The sequence below is a fragment of the Triticum urartu genome, chromosome 7A (assembly GCF_056163025.1).
Source record: "Triticum urartu cultivar PI428250 chromosome 7A, HENAU_Tu73, whole genome shotgun sequence".
NCBI classification, from domain to species: Eukaryota; Viridiplantae; Streptophyta; class Magnoliopsida; order Poales; family Poaceae; genus Triticum; species Triticum urartu.
The window spans coordinates 644,186,132-644,203,022 of NC_141879.1; the positions used below are offsets into that span (position 1 = coordinate 644,186,132).

Sequence of the window (16,891 nt, forward strand, 5' to 3'; positions counted from 1 at the left end):
GCTCGGACGAACCGCATTCACCAGATTCAATGCGGTACCGCATTATGCATACCTCAAGCTCAAAATGCCAGGACCTCGCGGGGTTATAATAGTTAATGGAAACACAGAACGCTCGCTCCGTACGGAGGAGCACACTGCGGCCCTCACAGCAGAAGTGCAAAGCAGCCTTCTGAGGCAAACCACCAATTTGGCGATAAAGCCCCCGGACACCTTCAAGCGAGTCCGGAGTACCCTGCAACAGGATCGCCCGGCACGTTCAGAGCTCGCCTAGCAATTCGGCCTCCGTCCTAGTCCCAGTCAAGCAGCGAAATTTACGCCACGCGTACATAATTACGCACTCAAGATACCATGGGCATAGGCGGAGGCACGGCTATGGAACGACCCACAATGCGGCTCAACCGCCTCAGGACCCGTATATCTTTACCATTTTTTCCTTTCAGGACCCTATTCTCTGAATGCCCTCTCCGATAGCTTGATTATCGGACCCATCACGAGAAGGAAACACCAAGGAAGCAAGAAGCTTTGACGTACAAGGGAATCCCCAGGTGGTCTCTGATAACGATCTCTATACCTGTTTTACATACCCACACGCAGCTTGCCCTTGGATAGGACATGTCAAATAGTCCTATTTTTGCTTATTACACTATTCGTATACATACGCTTTGACGTATCATTTAAATAACAATGTACAACGTTAGCTTATTATTGCATTTCTTCATCTTTTTTCCCTGTCTACTTATTTAGACAAATTGCACCCATACATTCTGGTACGTCCAGTGCGCCAGGGGCTTCAGTGTACCCCATAACATGGCAAGAAAAGTCCGAACACTTTCGACAGTGCGGCACCCCGAACTTATAGCATTATATGCATCAGCTCTGAATCATGTCTTGGGTCAACAGTTGGGTTTGCCCGGCTCCCATGTTTTGGTACCTTACGTTCGGCTATATCGGCTAAGGTAGCACTGGGAGAACTACTGCGATTGTGTCCCGGTTCTTCCGGATGAGCACCTCAGTAGAGAAAGCCGAAAACTGACTGTCATGATGCGGCGAGAGCTGGTCGCTGTTCGAGAGGTCTCAAATCCTTAAAGATTTTTCCACTTCGGGCGAGGAATCGGCCTTGTCCGATTTAGGCGTATATAGTGCACCAAGTTCGGCCTTCCGAATACTAGGGGCTTCGCCAAAATTTAAAATTCTAGACTTATATGGCTAAGTGAGAGTGATAAAGCTGTATAGTCCGATTGCCTTGTTCGCTGCGCTAAACACCTCCTTAAAGGACCAATTTTTTTGGATAAAGAGTGTTTAAGATTTATCCCGAACACCTCAGTACTAGTTACATGGGGGCAGAAGCCGACGACTGGCCAACTCTCAGATTTTATAAATGGCCGCGCAGAAGGTAATATTTTAAACCGACAAGCGTTATATAGCGCACATGAACTCGTTTTCATATTACAGGATCGCATGAGTACATTTCATTCAAATATTACATCCTTAGCACATTCCTCGGCCACAAGGCGGGCACCCTTCAGGACACTGTCATAATACTTTTCGGGGTGGCGATGCTCCTTGCCCTTCGGTGGCCCCTCCTTCACCAGCTTTTCGGCATCCATCTTTGCCCAGTGCACTTTCGCATGGGCAAAGGCCCTGCGCGCACCTTCAATGCAGACAGACTGCTTTATGACTTCAAACCATGGACAGGCATTCACAAACCGCTTTACCAGGCCTAAGTAGCTGCCAGTTAGGGGCTCGCCAGGCCACATCCAGACAATGAGACCCTTCATGGCCAGTTCGGCCGCCTTGTGAAGCTCGACCAGTTGCTTCAGCTGGTCGCTCAAGGGCATCGGATGTTTGGTCCCAGCATATAGAGACCAGAACAACTTTTCTGTCGAGTTCCCTTCCTCGGCCCGGTAGAACTCCGCGACATCCAATATGCTGGGTGGTAGATCTACGAACGCTCCTGGAGAGCTCCGAATTCGGGTAAGTAAAAGGAAAGTCTCCTTCACATGCTTGCTTTGCATAATGAATGCCTTACCCGCCCCTATCTTCTTGACCGCCTGAATCTCCTGGAGGGCCTTTTGAGCTACGGCCTTGGCATTTTGTGCGTTCTCGAGGGCCTTCGCAAGCTCGGACCCCTGCGTCTTAGAGTCACGCTCCAAGGACTCGTATTTTTTGACGAAATCCTGGAGCTCTTGCTGAACCTCGCCGACTCGGGCCTCTTGCTTGTCGCACTTGATGCGCTCCTTGGCCGCTCTTTCTTCGGCCTCAGACAGCGCCTTCTTCAGGGCCGCCACTTCGGACGAGGCCCCTAGCAAAATTCATGATGATCCTATGATCTAATAACCACTTTTTTCTTTATCAATATATAGACGGGGTATCACTTACCTTTGTTCTCTTCGAGCTGCCTCTTAGTAAGGCCGAGCTCTTCCTCGGACCGCTCAAGGTCCCGCTTCAGTCCGGAGACCTTCGCAGTACGAGCGGTAGCGGCCAGTAGCGAAGCCTGCTTATTCACATAGACATATTCTGATTAGACTCCTGTGATTGTTATTTGATCCTTTGTTCAGCCTTTCTTTGCGAACACCAAACAGAGCATCAGGAGCTACTATCTGTGCTGTGATATTTTCTCATGATTTGATTACTTACCTCAAAGCTTGTTAGGAGGCTGGCACAGGCTTCGGTCAATCTGCTTTTGGTGGACCGAACCTTCTCGACCACCGCACTCATGATGGTGCGGTGCTCTTCGTCAATGGAAGCATCGCGAAGCGCTTCCAGCAAGTTGTCCGATTCCTCTGGATGGACAAAGGCCATCGGCACAGACGGCTCGCCCCCCTTAGCAAGGGGTCGCCTGACATAATCCGGAACCACTGGAGATTCTAGTGCAGTATCCGGCCGGGGGCCAAACTTGCTGCGGACCGCATCATTAGAACTCATGGGAGTATTACCCCCCCCCCCATGTGCCCGGCATCTAGGATGTCGCCTTGGGGCGCCTTCAGAATTATCTCCCCTTGGTCCGGTGCCTTCTGAGACAACACCTTGATGTCATCCATGGGCTGGGGGGAGGTGGCTGTCGGGAGTGAATCGCTGTTCATCGCCGACTGGCCCAAAGACCCATCCGAAGAGGATACGTCGATGTGGGCTTTGGATGGACTGCACGATCATGTTTGAGATGATAAGAAGCAATAAAACAAACTTACCAGAACTATTATACTAGCCGGATACTTACGACTTCGCCAGGGGCTTGTCCCTAGGCAATCACTCCTCGTCGCTGTAAGCGGCTATTGTGGAGTGGTCCGGAAGGACGGTCCTTCCCTTCTTGGACCCTTCGGCCTCCCCAGATGGGGCGGCCTTCCTTTTCTTGTCCCCCTTGGTTGGAGGGTGGGATAACTTTCCTCTTCCGCCTCCTCGTTTTCATGGGAGGAGTGCGCCTCGGTGTTTTCGGACAATGAGTCCGATACAACCTTGCGCCGAAGACCTTTCCTGGTCCCCACGGCCTTCTTGTTGGCCTTCTTCTCCGGCGCCTCATAGGGTGCCGGAACCAGCATCTCCGTTAAGAGAGCCTTTGCTGGATCTTCGGGAAGTGGGGCCGGACAATCGATCTGCTCCGCTGTCACTACCCAGTCCTGTTAAAATGGCATGGAGGCTCAGATCTCTCACATGATTATACTGGGGAAAGGAACATCTTGTGAGATATAAAGAGCTTACCGGATTGGCAGGGCGCTTTGCGCGGAGTCCGCGATCCTCAGTAAGGGGAGGAGGAACCTCGGTGGCCTTGAACATCACCTTCCAGACGTCTTTGTGCGTCGTATGGAAAAGCTCTCGCAGCGTCTGGTGCTCGACCAGGTCGAACTCCCACATATTGAATCCCCGTCTTTGACACGGAAGGATCCGGCGGAAGAGCATGACTTGGACCACGTTGACAAGCTTGATTTTCTTGCTTATCATATTTTTAACATAGCTCTAGAGTCCGGTCAGCTCCACCGATGAACCCTAGGATAGGCCCTTCTCTTTGCAGGAGGTGAGCTGCGTGGGGATGCCAGACCAAAATTCAGGGGCCGCCACCCAGTTGGTGTCGCGCGGCTCGGTGATGTAGAACCACCCCGATTGCCACCCCTTCACGGTCTCCACATAGGAGCCTTCAAGCCAGGTGACATTGGGCATTTTGCCCACCATGCACTACAAAAAAATACACTTCCCTGATGATACGTGTTTGTCACAGTAGGTCGCGTTTTTTGTCATACATGTGCTGTCGTAGAAGTGTTCCATGACATTACCAAAATTATCATCACGGAAGTGTCCACTTCCATGACGATAAATCGCACGTCACGGAAGTGCTTTCGTCAAGGGTGACCGACACGTGGCATCCATCGTAACGGAACACCGTTAAGCTATCGGGTCAGGTTTTGGATCCGATAACCCGTTAACAGCCCCGACCAATGGGGATTTTCCACGTGTAAAATCATCATTGGTTGGAGGAAACACGTGTAGGCTCATCGCTGGGACAGATGTCATCCACTCATTGGACAGAAGGCGCCTATGATACGTCGACACGTGGCACGGCCCAATAGAGGCCCATTCCTGTGAAAAGGCCAACCCGTTTGACTTGGTCAAAAGGTGGCGGGCTGGCCCATGGAAAGCTTGTTAACGGCATGTTTGCATATAGCCCATTTACAGCCCACTAACCCAAGGCCCATTACACCCTATTTGAATTAGGCCTAGTAGCGTCATCTGGGCCATCCAATATGATTCCAGTCCGTTTTCACTTTGGGCCCATGTATGGCCCATGACGTATTTCGGCCCATATGAGGCCCTATGTAACTCTTGGCCTATCAACGGCCCGTGGTGAAACTGGCCTGTAATGAACAGTGTATCACTTTACACCCATTAACGGCCCGTGGTGAAACTGGCCCGTAAAAAACAGTGTATCACTTTATACCCATTAACGGCCCATTATTCCGTTGGGCCGTTTCTAGCCCATGTTATCTTTCGGCCTTCTCAGAGCCCATTTATTCTTGGGCTATTTTGCAGCATTTGTTTACTTACGGCCCGTTATTGTCATTTTCTGCTTGTGGGCCAAATTTAGCCTGTGGTTACAGTCGGCCCATAGAAGGCCCATTGTTTCTACGGCCCGTAGAAGGCTCACTGTTTATACGGCCCGTAGAAGGCCCACTGTTTATATGGCCCGTAGAAGGCCCACTGTTTCTACGGCCCATAGGAGGCCTAGTGTCACTACAGTAAATATTAGCCCATGGTTATTGTGGCCTAGTTTTAAAAAATTGGTTATTGAAGCCACTAGCAAACCGCAGAAAAAGAACTGCACTGACTACAAGCAAACAAATAAACAAGACAACAAGGAAATAAATAAGCAAGCAACTTACACTAGGCTATCACGGCTATTACACATATTACATCCACTGGGCATCAAAGTTCTCCACCAGTGCAAATATAGGGAACGCATCAGCATATAAACACCGCAACAAAACAAGTCCAGAACTGAAACCACTTCAGAAGAGCTCAAGAAACAATATCCTGGGTACCCATAATGCTGGCAAGATGCTTAGCAAGCTTATTAACTTTCTCTTGTTTGGCGCTTAAGTCCTCCAGCGCTTGCTGTTGCACAAGAAAGTACGCATCTGAATTCTGCAGGGACTTCCTCATCCTTCGGCTTCTTGCTGCAGCACAACTGACTGATGCCTTTCAGCTTGTAGCTGAGAGTGAACAAGCCGAAGTGATTCAGGCAGCGATTTTGAAGAGCTTGTGCCAGCGGTACTGGCCAGTAACTCGAACACTACATCAACGCAGGACTGTGGGGTTTTCTCACTGTCTACAAGATCGTTTTTATCACCTTTCTTGGAGACCAACAGGGTTGTCTCACTATCTTGAACCTTATCTGCATTACTTTCTCTACCATTTCATAGTGGGGTGCTCTTCTCCAATATTCTATTTGCATACTACAAGAGAAACAAGCAGACACATCACATGTTTAGCTTGTAGTATACGAAACTCATTTTGGTAAACCGATTCAGTAGTAAGGTGGATAGGATAACAACATGAAACAAACATATATCTATGTACTATGGTCACTGTATTGTCCATATCATTCTAGTTTATGTTCCCTAATCAAGATAGAGACACAGTTCAACTCATATATTTTTAAGGCACAACAGCATAGACAAAATATAAGTGTGAGAAACTACACAGAATTCGTAGCACTTGTAATGTGCATCACATGAGAACATAACTGTTTATACAACTTAAACTGAAATCAACATAGAGCAAGAAGTTAGAACAACAATCCAGTTAAAGAAATAGGTTTAAAACATACCTATTGCGCCATTGGAGTTTCAATTGGATCCTTCAACTCGAAAGTAGTTGGTATGAGTAAATACAGTGATGCAACAACAAAGGAGTATGGACCATAGCTACGGAATCTGACCTGAGAACAGTTGCTCTTCTGCTTTAAACGTGGAGTTTGGGTTAGCTGTGGTGGTCTTCATGCTTTGGGCACTACAGTAGCTTTACAAACTGCAGGCGTGGGGGTACTCTGTGGTGGACATGGTGCTTTGTCAACTATAAGTGGGTTACTATCCGCTGGGGTTGCGGTTAGATGGGTTGTAGCTGGTTCTCTGCCCAACGGTGTAAGTGTGCAATCTGGAAGAGTCTCGATTATGTGTGGTGGGGCTAGTTTGTGGGCCAGTACAACCATGGTTCTATCTACATCGACGAGTAGCACTGTCTTTTGTGAAGAACGGGTTTTTGCTCCCTTGGATACTGCCATCACCCCCTCCAATTCAAATGGCTGATAAACAAGAAAAGAAATTGAACGTACAAACATTGTATGATAGACGGATGTGGTAATTCACATATATGTTGTCTAACCAAACAGGACAGCATGACACAATTTCACATATATGATGCCAACCTAAACAGGATAGCATGACACAGTTTCAGATATATGATGGATAACTTAACAGGATATAATGGCATAATTCAACATATGATGAGTACCTAAACAGGATGACATGACAAAACTATATGATGTCTTTCTAAAATAGGTTGGGATGAAATAATTCACATACATGTTGTCTAAGTATACAGGATGGCATGATATAATTGACATAATTGATTCATATACTAAGCAGCTGGCACTCGCATGTATGATCTCTAAACTAAGCAGATAGAATTCAATATTGTGCATATGATGTCTAAACTAAGCAATGCAAGACACCATATGCATCATATGATAAATATAAACATTGCAACTTAGAGCATACACCTCATGTGGGATATAGGACTGGTCATCCGTCTCTGAATCCTCCTCTGAGGAGCTCCGTGTAACCATCGAGATATATGCTTCAACAGGTAGCATTGCCTGCTCTGAAGACCTTGTTTTCACTCCAGATTTTTCCATAACCGGCTCAAATGGCTGATACACATGAAGAGTAGTTCAATATACACATATTGTCGACAAATGGAATACGTAATGAAAAAAAAGATGGCATGAGATAATTCACATATATGATGCCTGGCTCCATGGCGGTGCATAATTCACATATATGATAACTGGCTGAAAAACATGGCATTGCATAATTCACATATCTGATATAGAAAGCAAACAAGAGGCATTCACACAAAGCATGTCTAATCTAAGAATATGGCATGGCAATGCAAGACACCATATGCATGATATGAGCAATATAACCCAGCCAAGTTAGAGCATGCACCTCGGGGGGGGGGGGGGTATGACTGGTCATCTCTCTTTGAATCCTCCTCTGAGGAGCTATCTGTAACTAGCAAGAAATCTGCATTGACAGGTAGCACTGACTGCTCAGAAGACCTTGTTTTCACTCCAGATTTTCCCATGACCAACTCAAATGGCTGTTGCACAGGAAGAGTAGATGAATGTATAATCATTGTTGACAAATGGAATACATTATGGAAAAAAATATGGCACGATACAATTCACATATACGATGACTGGCTAAACAGGATGGCATTGCATGATTCACGTATATGATGCCTGGCTAAAGAAGATGACATTGCATAATTCCCATATACTCCCTCCGTTCCTAAATATTTGTCTTTTTAGAGATTTCAAATGGACTACCACATACGGATATATATAGACATATTTTAGAGTGTAGATTCACTCATTTTGTTCCGTATGTAGTCACTTGTTGAAATCTCCAGAAAGACAAATATTTAGGAATGGTGGGAGTATGATATAGAAACCAAACAGGTGGCATTCACACAAAGAAAATCTAAACTAAGCTATAGAAACCAAATAGGTGGCATTCACACAAAGAAAATCTAAACTAAGCTGATGACATATAAGATGTATAATGTAAGCAATGCAAGGCGCCATATGCATGATATGACCAACATCAGCATGCCAGGTTAGAGCAAACACCTCAGGTGGTAAACAGGCGTGGTCGGCTCCTTCTGAATCTCCATCTGAACAGTTGTCTTCCTCTGGAATACAATTGGGAAATGCAGGAGGGGGGCACTTCGCCCACCATGGAGCAGCGTCTGCATGACATTATATTCGCATGCAACGGTCTTCTCTTTTTCTCTACATGTTCAGTACGATTGTGTACAATATCTGACATGCATAATAAAAAAATAGTTAGATTTTGTAAGGCCTAAGGGGTGCATGTAAAAATCAAGACTGATGGTAGCAAACGAGTGGATGGATCCAAAACTAAAGATAGCAGGTAGATTATAGCTTCAGTTTAAAAAGATAGACAATGGATCATCTATTGTTTGTTGCCCACCCACATGAACCACATAGAAGACCCCAGATGAACCAGTTAGTAGACAGATACTATTCGTTGCTGGCTTGATATGAGACCCATAGGCAATTCGAAACTCAAAATTGAACGACAAAGTAGCAGGTAATAATAACCGATGTATAACGTAAGCAAACACGAAAGACTGCGACCTCTCTTCCAGAACTGTGTAGTCCTCAGGTTCATCTACTCAGTCGATGATGGTAATGCAGTTGGCGTGGCTGCCGGCAACGGGGAAGATGATCTGAGGCGGCAAAAGGAAGTCTGCAGGGGGATCTCTGCTGCAGTGAACGCTTCTGTCGATGGTGCACCTCAGGTGGGGTGGATGACGACACGGCAGGAGCAGGACATAACACACAGAGTTTTCTTTGACGCCTATCTGAAAATGAAGTAAATCTGTAAGGGCTCCTTAGAATTGGAGGATTCTATAAACGCAGGGACATGAAAAACACAGGAATATGATAGCAATGCACGTGCAAAACAGAGCATTTGGAAACATAGGATTTCAGTCAACCTGGGTGTTTGGCTCACATGAATTGAAGAACAAAGGAATGGAAAAACAAAGTGATGCGACGAGTGTACAACCTCTTTGGCATAGCCTTGTGGACCTCAGCATCATTGGGTTGGACGTGGAGGATGGTGATGATGCTGGTGTGACTGTCAGAGGCGGGGAAGAAGATCTGTCAGGGATATTACTACCAGTATGACCCGCCCAGGAGGGGCCGGGTCAGCCCTAATGGCGGGTTACATAAGAAGCCCAATAAACATTCAAGATGATAGTTTACTAAACTTATAGAAGGCCCAAAGGCCTGGGGCCGGCTTAAAGCCTGATATTGTAAACCGCCGTATGTAAGGAAAGACTTGTAAAGAAAGGCATGTAAAGGAAGTCACCGAGCCGGACACGATTATGAGCCGGCCAGGACTCTGTAGGCCACCAGGCGTCAACCCGTGTATATAAGGGGACGACCCGGTGGCGGTTTAAGGGAAAGAAACAACAGATCGATAACCAAGCCGGCGAGTTGAACCTCTTGGAGATCGAAACCTCAGCAATACCAATCCCAACTAGACGTAGGCTTTTAACTTCATCATAAGGGGCCGAACTAGTATAAAAACCCTCTCGTGTCCTTTGTCCCGATTAACCCCTTTAAGCTTCCTAGTGCGATGGCCCTACGACTAAGTCCTTGCTCTAGGACATCTGCCATGACAATTCCACGACAGTTGGCGCCCACCGTGGATTTGAGTTCTTGAAGGGCAACTTCGAAGGGCTCAAGGGATACGCTGTGGGCCGGATGACCAAGAGTCGTCGTGGCAAACTCTACATCGACGACGAAGGCTGGGGCCCCGAGGCCGGCTCAATCGAGTACGGGTACCGGGTCCCCTTCGGAAGAATTCACGTCTTCATTGGCCGGATCGGTGAGTCAGGCCCTGAGCCGGACGTCCACACCAACCTCATCGAAACGGCTCAGTGCGCCAGGACGACCCGTGTTCAATCTGTCGTGAAACATGCCTTTATAGGCTGCATCTACGGCGGTGAATACTCCGAAGGATCGTTGGAAGGTGGGGAGACGGCCATCTGCTCTGATACTGCTTCATCAACGGGTGAGACGGACTCGTTGTACCAACTGCAAGATGGCATGCTCGGGGGCTGTTCCGATGGCAGCAGTATTCCGAACCCCCTTGAGCTGCCGAATTGGGCCGTAGCCTTCATGGCGGGGACGCAGCCCGGGCAGAACTCCACCGCAGCGGCAGCAGCAGCTACCGGGTCGGCAGCAGCCGGGTCAGGAGACCCTGCACGCCCCCGGCTCAGATTCTAATGGACCTCATGGATAGGCTGACGACTCTATTAACCACTGTGGTAGAACCGGAGGATAAAGCCCAGCACGACGCAGAAGTGGCACGCGTGCGGGAGGAGATGGTGCAAGCCAAGGAAAATCTAGCCATAGAGGAAACCCGGATGGCAGCAGAACGAGCAGCTCTGGATGCTCGTGCTCAGCAACTTCAAGCAGAAACTTTCCGGCTCTCGGTGGATCTTAATGCATCAAACAAGGTCATGAGGAGGCATCAGAAAACTCAATCACGTCTACCTTTAACACTGGACCCGAGGAACCTGTTCCATACACCCGGGGCTGGGGGGAGCAACCCGCCGGAGGCAAACCAGGTCACGACACCCGGTGCACCAATTCAGCCACACGCCATGGAGCCACCTCATATAAATACAGCTCCTCCTTGTTATGTATCAACACCTCCGGGTCACTTCTCCAACCCTTTAGAAAACCTCATTGCAGCGTCCGCTTGTTTGGCGGCTCTCCCAATGGAAGGCAACTCGCCAGCAGCAATTGAAACCCGGAGGGTGAGAGAACTACTTCAGACAGCTCTGGCCCAGCAGGATGCATACTCTTACAGTCGAGACATGATTCATTCAACTCCTCGCCCAAGCCGGAGTCCGAGTTACAGTAGGCACATGGAGTCTGCAGAGATGTCAAGTAATGCTCAACGCCACAACCGGCCATATAGGCATGAGCCGGTGCGGGCTGGAGCCCTTAACTTGGCGGATCAGGAGAGGATTCGTCAAGAGGCGGAGCGAGCAGCTCAAATAGCGGCAGAGCAGGCGGCTCACCAAACCTTTCCGGCTTATCCAGCAACCTCGGTTGAGGCAGGAGTGGCCACGAGAACCGGAGGCGTGCCTTGCTTGGTACCAGCCATACGCAATGAGCGGTTGCCAAAGGATTTCAAGGGGCCTCGTAAGGTGCCTAACTACACGGCCGACCTACAGCCGGCGGCTTGGATTGAGAGTTATGAGATGGCTATGGAGCTATTGGAGGTGAGCGACGCTACAATGGCCAAGTATTTTACCATGATGTTGGATGGAACAACTCGGACTTGGTTGAAGGGATTGCCACCCAATTCTATCAGCTCATGGGCAGAGTTGAAAGCGCAGTTCATCCAGAACTTTAAAGACACGTGTAAGCAGCCAATGTCCACTACACCACAACACTGATGCAATGGCATGTAATCTGCCGGGAGAAATCACTTTAAAGGGCAGGCAAACTGCCGGGAGAACATTTCTCCCGGCAGACAGAACTGCCACGAGAACGGCTGCCGGGGATTACTTCTCCCAGCAGACAAACTCTTCCCGGCAGTTTTTCTGCCCTTGCCCTTCTATTTCTCGGCAGTATGTTTTCTCCCGGCAGATTTGTCAAAACACATGAAATTTCAATTACCGGCAGTCCATCTGCTTGCAGAAGCCTTTTCACCTGGCAGCATTTATGCCAGCAGGTACATTTCACTACCAAATTAATCTAGGCATCCCAAATATAATATCCATTCATTATCTTCAAACAATCATGAAATATTACATAATTTATACATACACATTAATCACAGTAGCACATACATCTCATCCATACACTTCAATCAGAGTAACATATAGGCCTCGTCCAGAAAACCTTAAACATCATCAAATAAACATAATATCCATATATACATAAGGAGGTTCTGCCACAAAAGGTACAGTACATATATGTTAAATGTGCCACAACCAAACTGAAATATTGCCACAAAAGGAGAAAGTACATATGTTTCTGGGGGTGCCACAACCAAAATGAGCATATAGTGGCTTAACCAGCAAAATGAGCAGAGCAAGTGTCCAGGTTCAACAAACAAAGCATATTACATAATCACTGAGCAACTTAATCATAGGTTTTCCAAATCATCAGCGGCTTCAAGATCTTCCTAATCTCCGTCAACATCTATAGTAAACCTGCAACAGATAGGAAATTCGAAATGTAGCTCTCGTTTCAGATTTTTTAAGTAACAACATGCGGCAGTTTAACTACTCGACAAAAATAGAATTCTTGTAAATGTACAGCACTTCATCATCACATCAAGCAATGATCAAGCAGGAATTGTTTGAAGTGCACATACAGAAATCTTCCATGCGCAAATAAGCAAAACAAGAACTTGTACAACGAGTGGTGAAGCCACGCACAAGCTGGGTAGTCCCAACTTTTTGGTGAAACTAGCATGTATACTTAGAAATGTTAAACAAATTTGCACAAATTCATATATTTAGCAGTTTTGGCACCGCTAGTGCAAAACCTGCTCAGTTCAAAACAAATTAGAACTTAATAGTGAAAGCTATGACTAAAACTCTATACAGTACTATATACAACAGATTGTTGGACTCTGTACAAATAGGCAAAACTCTATGCAGTACTATATATTGAACAAATAGGCAAAACTCCATACAAATAGGCATGAATGTATACTGTACGTACATAGTACACTGAGAAGTACAAATAGGCAGGGGCGGGGACACGTCAATCCAAATACTTCAGGAAATGCAGCAGCAATACCCATCATAAAGAATCTGTTTTGTCACACGAAAAACAACGCAACCAGGCAAAATTTGCCAGAGTAGGAAGAGCAAGGAGCTGCCAGTATAGCTAGATATTAACAAATTAGAATCTGCCAAAAATCAGTACTGTACAGAGTTGAGGGCATGAAAATTTTCATTTTGTAAACTTCGGTACTTTCCAGAGTACAGGTTGCTTCAGTACTGTAACAGTAGTGGAGTTTAGAATCTGGTTGTCATTTAAACTCGTAAGTACTGAAATATTTCCTATAGTACAATACTGAAATACATTTATATAGTACTGAAAAACATCAGTACTGTACTATTTCCTATATGAAATATTTCGTAAAAGGTACGCAACCAGGAACAATATTTTGTAAACTTCAGTACTGTACTATAGGAAATATTTACAGAGTTGAGGGCAAGAAAAATTCTTGGAAACATGGATATTACCTCCTCAGCTTGCTTGTGGTTGCATTCCTGCTTTCGCCATGGGCTTGTCCACTTCCAACTACATATATAGGATAGGATAGAAAGAAAGCTTTTTAAGCAACTAGCCATGATAGTCATTGGTAAATTCAATCTGAAGAACAAAAGCTCACATGCTTCATATCCACCCCCATATTCCCCTTCATGTCCACATCCACCTTCATGTCCATCTTCATGCCGATATCCCCGTCAATATATGCTTGTGTGTTTCTAGCTTTATCCATCCAACTCTTGTCCATTCTTGACCAGTTTCACTATAATTGCCTAACATACGAAAGAAAGTGTACGTCTATTAATGGTGAATATCTAGTAGCAAAATGCATACCATTCTTATCTAGTACACGTAAAGGGATATACAATACAGACCAGGAATAAAATCTAGCACAGTAGAAATAGTGAATTGAAACATCTCATTTCATGAAATGCAAACACTAAAATAGTAGTAGGAATATCATGGGAATAGCAAATAAAAATCACGGTTGATTAAGAAGCAGAGGATGTGGTGCTGCTCTGGCAATGAAGCAAAGGACCTACATGGCACTACTCGGGCAAGGAAGTAGAGGTGAGCAGGGGCGGAGCTGGAGCAAATGTTACCCTGATGCACCACTTTAACATGGTGTAAAATTTCAAGTAACGACAATAATAAATAAAAGTGTGTTTTATAACTTATACCTGACATAATAGAAGACTAATTAAATACAAAACATAGCCGTCAAATGCTTAGAATAACAAGGAAACAACAAATAAAATTACTTGAAAATGATGCCTTCCATTTCGAAACTCCAAAATACGTCATCAGATACTAAGATTGAATATCCTACAATATAAAAAGAATAAAATTAAATTTTTCAGTGGAACAAAGAAGAATGGTGAAATGAAAATATTTAAGTAGCTAAATTCAAGCCGGGCTCTTAATTCTTGAAACCAATATTTTTAGTCCCAAACTCTCAAATATTTAAAGATTATTTTCTCTTAGCTGGCAATGTTCATTAGCCAAGTACTTTCTTCTTACCGAATATTTCAAATTTGGATGTTCATGTTTTATCAATTTCCTTTTTCCCTTATCAAAATGGATCTCCTCTTCCCAATTCAATTCTTTCGGAGATCTCGTGATAATGCTTTACTTTTGAATAAGGACATGCCCATGGTATATGTAAATTTGACTAGCAAACTTCCACGTGGGACATGAAAATTTTGACAACTACAAATTCCAATGCCTATGTTCGGCCAAAACCCATTGATTTAAATGGAGTCGTAGCAGCCAAATGTGGGATGCCCAGAACATTTACTATGCAAAGGAAAACGAAAGGACGGATGTATATATGCCAGGCAGTGAATATATCCTTTGCCTTTTTTGGAATCTATTGACTGCAAATTCATACAAATAATTACAAGGATTGAGAATAATTATTGAAAAGAATTAGACAAGAGGCAAGGGCCTTACCCAGACAGAACTAGAATTGGCTGCAATCTGAAGTGTAGACGAACGATTGGAAAAAGTAGATCATGTTCTTGCCGAGATCGATTCACGAAGCCGGCGTAGTCGCATCGATCGACACGGCCACTCCTGCGCATGGCGTCGCCTCGATCGGCCGCTCCCACTTGGCGGCAAGGAGTGGGGATTGGAAACCGCTGCGTGGCTGCGCACAGGTAATGGATAGCCAGGCGTGGAGAGGCCATACTAAGCGTACGACCCAATTGTGGGCTATGGGCTGCGGACGTGTGCGCGCGTAGGCCGTCATGCGGCTGCGATCGTGGACCCTGATGCACCACTTCACCTCAACCCTGATGCCCAAGCCTTTTTCAGTATGACATGTACTAGTAAATATGAAATTATACCCGTATTCTTGTGCCTCGGGGTCGGCCCATTGGGCTCCGCCCCTGGATGTGAGGCAGCACTGCTTCAGGCTAGGAGGTAGATGAGGCGCTACCTAGAGGAGACAACATTCTGGAGGCGCCTTGCCTGAAGGAGAGGAGGACCAAATACATTAATAAGATACAAATCGAAGGACAAAATCAAGGGTGCAACCATGATAAACTAAATAATGCAAGCAACATGCTAATGCTTTTACACAGTTTGATGTGACATTAATGTGAACAATGAGCAAACATCAAATCTACAACAGACTGCAGTTGACACGACCACATATATTTTAACTACTGTGGTTACTAATGTTCCAGTAGATACCGATGATATAAGGGTGCTCCTTGGTCCGTGGGTTATCTCATGGTGTTGTTTCTTCACTAATAATGCAAAATGCTTATTTGAGTAACTATAAAGTACATAAACACTCCCAACAGATCAGTACAAGCAAAAAATTAGCAAGATAAATTGCATCTATTTTAAGTACAAGAGGACTCCCAACAGATTGATACAAGCAAAAATTAGCAACAAAAACTTGCTTGAACAGTATACCAATCTCTAGTGGAGGTGTCACCGATGGAGAAGGTGCAGCTGCAGAGGAGCTCAATAAGGAGGCGGTGCCACTTGAGGACCTCCTTGGTGCTCGGTTGAGCTTGTGCGGAGGGCCTGCTCAGGGGAGGAGGTCTGCAGAGGAGGATGGTGGTGAGGGACGACGGCGGAGGAGGATGGTCGCTGGCTGAGTGCTTGGGGTTGACGGCACGGCTCTGAAGCGATGGTCGCCGATGAAGTGCTTGGGGGCGATGGCTCGAGCTCTGACTTTGTTGGGTGCTCATGGGGGTCCTGGTGGAGGGCACGACAGTGGGGTGTGGTTGGGGCGACGGAGGAGTTGCGATGGTGTGGGGCGACGGTGTGCTCCGGGTAGAGGTCGCCGTAGTGTGATGGGGACTATGGTGGCGGCGGTGGCTGGGGACGGCGGCGGCGGTGGCCGCGGTGGCTGGGGACGGCGGTGGCGGTTGGGGGCGGCGGAGGCAGCGGCTATGGGATCTGATGCTTGGGGCGGCGGCGGCTGCAATGGGTTAGGGTTCGTGGATTTGGGGGAAGGAGTGGTCTAGTGGTTTTTTAGGGAAAGGAGTGGTCTGGTGTGGTGAAGCCGTGAAGGGCCGGCGTGCGCGTTAACTTCTTTGTCGGGCCAAAATGTTAGTCATTCTCGTGCGCTTTTTTCTCGCTAGCGTGGGCTTCAGGCCTGCCTCGTGCCAAAGACGGTCCCCGGCAGTATATGGGCCGGCGCCGATGAAAGTGGTACGTGAGTTGGGTTTAGAACGTCGTGAGACAGTTCGGTTCCTATCTACCGTTGGTGTTAAAGGGAGAACTGCGAGGAGCCAGCCCTAGTACGAGAGGACTGGG

General features: G+C 46.6%; 1 long non-coding RNA gene across 4 annotated transcripts; it reads right to left on the bottom strand.

The window, feature by feature from the left end:
- Positions 1 to 12,242: 12,242 nt before the first annotated feature.
- On the bottom strand, positions 12,243 to 16,641 carry LOC125523471 (uncharacterized). Of its 4 annotated transcripts, none has more exons than XR_015610807.1 (7): positions 16,040 to 16,640; positions 15,463 to 15,586; positions 15,068 to 15,384; positions 14,377 to 14,440; positions 13,737 to 13,887; positions 13,058 to 13,645; positions 12,243 to 12,540 (listed from the first exon to the last, which is right to left on the bottom strand). It is a non-coding gene; the product is annotated as an uncharacterized LOC125523471 (long non-coding RNA). The 4 variants fall into 4 exon arrangements; XR_015610808.1 differs by having other exon boundaries at positions 13,058 to 13,225; positions 13,588 to 13,645; positions 15,068 to 15,586; XR_007290242.2 differs by having other exon boundaries at positions 15,068 to 15,586; positions 16,040 to 16,641.
- Between the last annotated feature and the right edge of the window lie 250 nt (positions 16,642 to 16,891).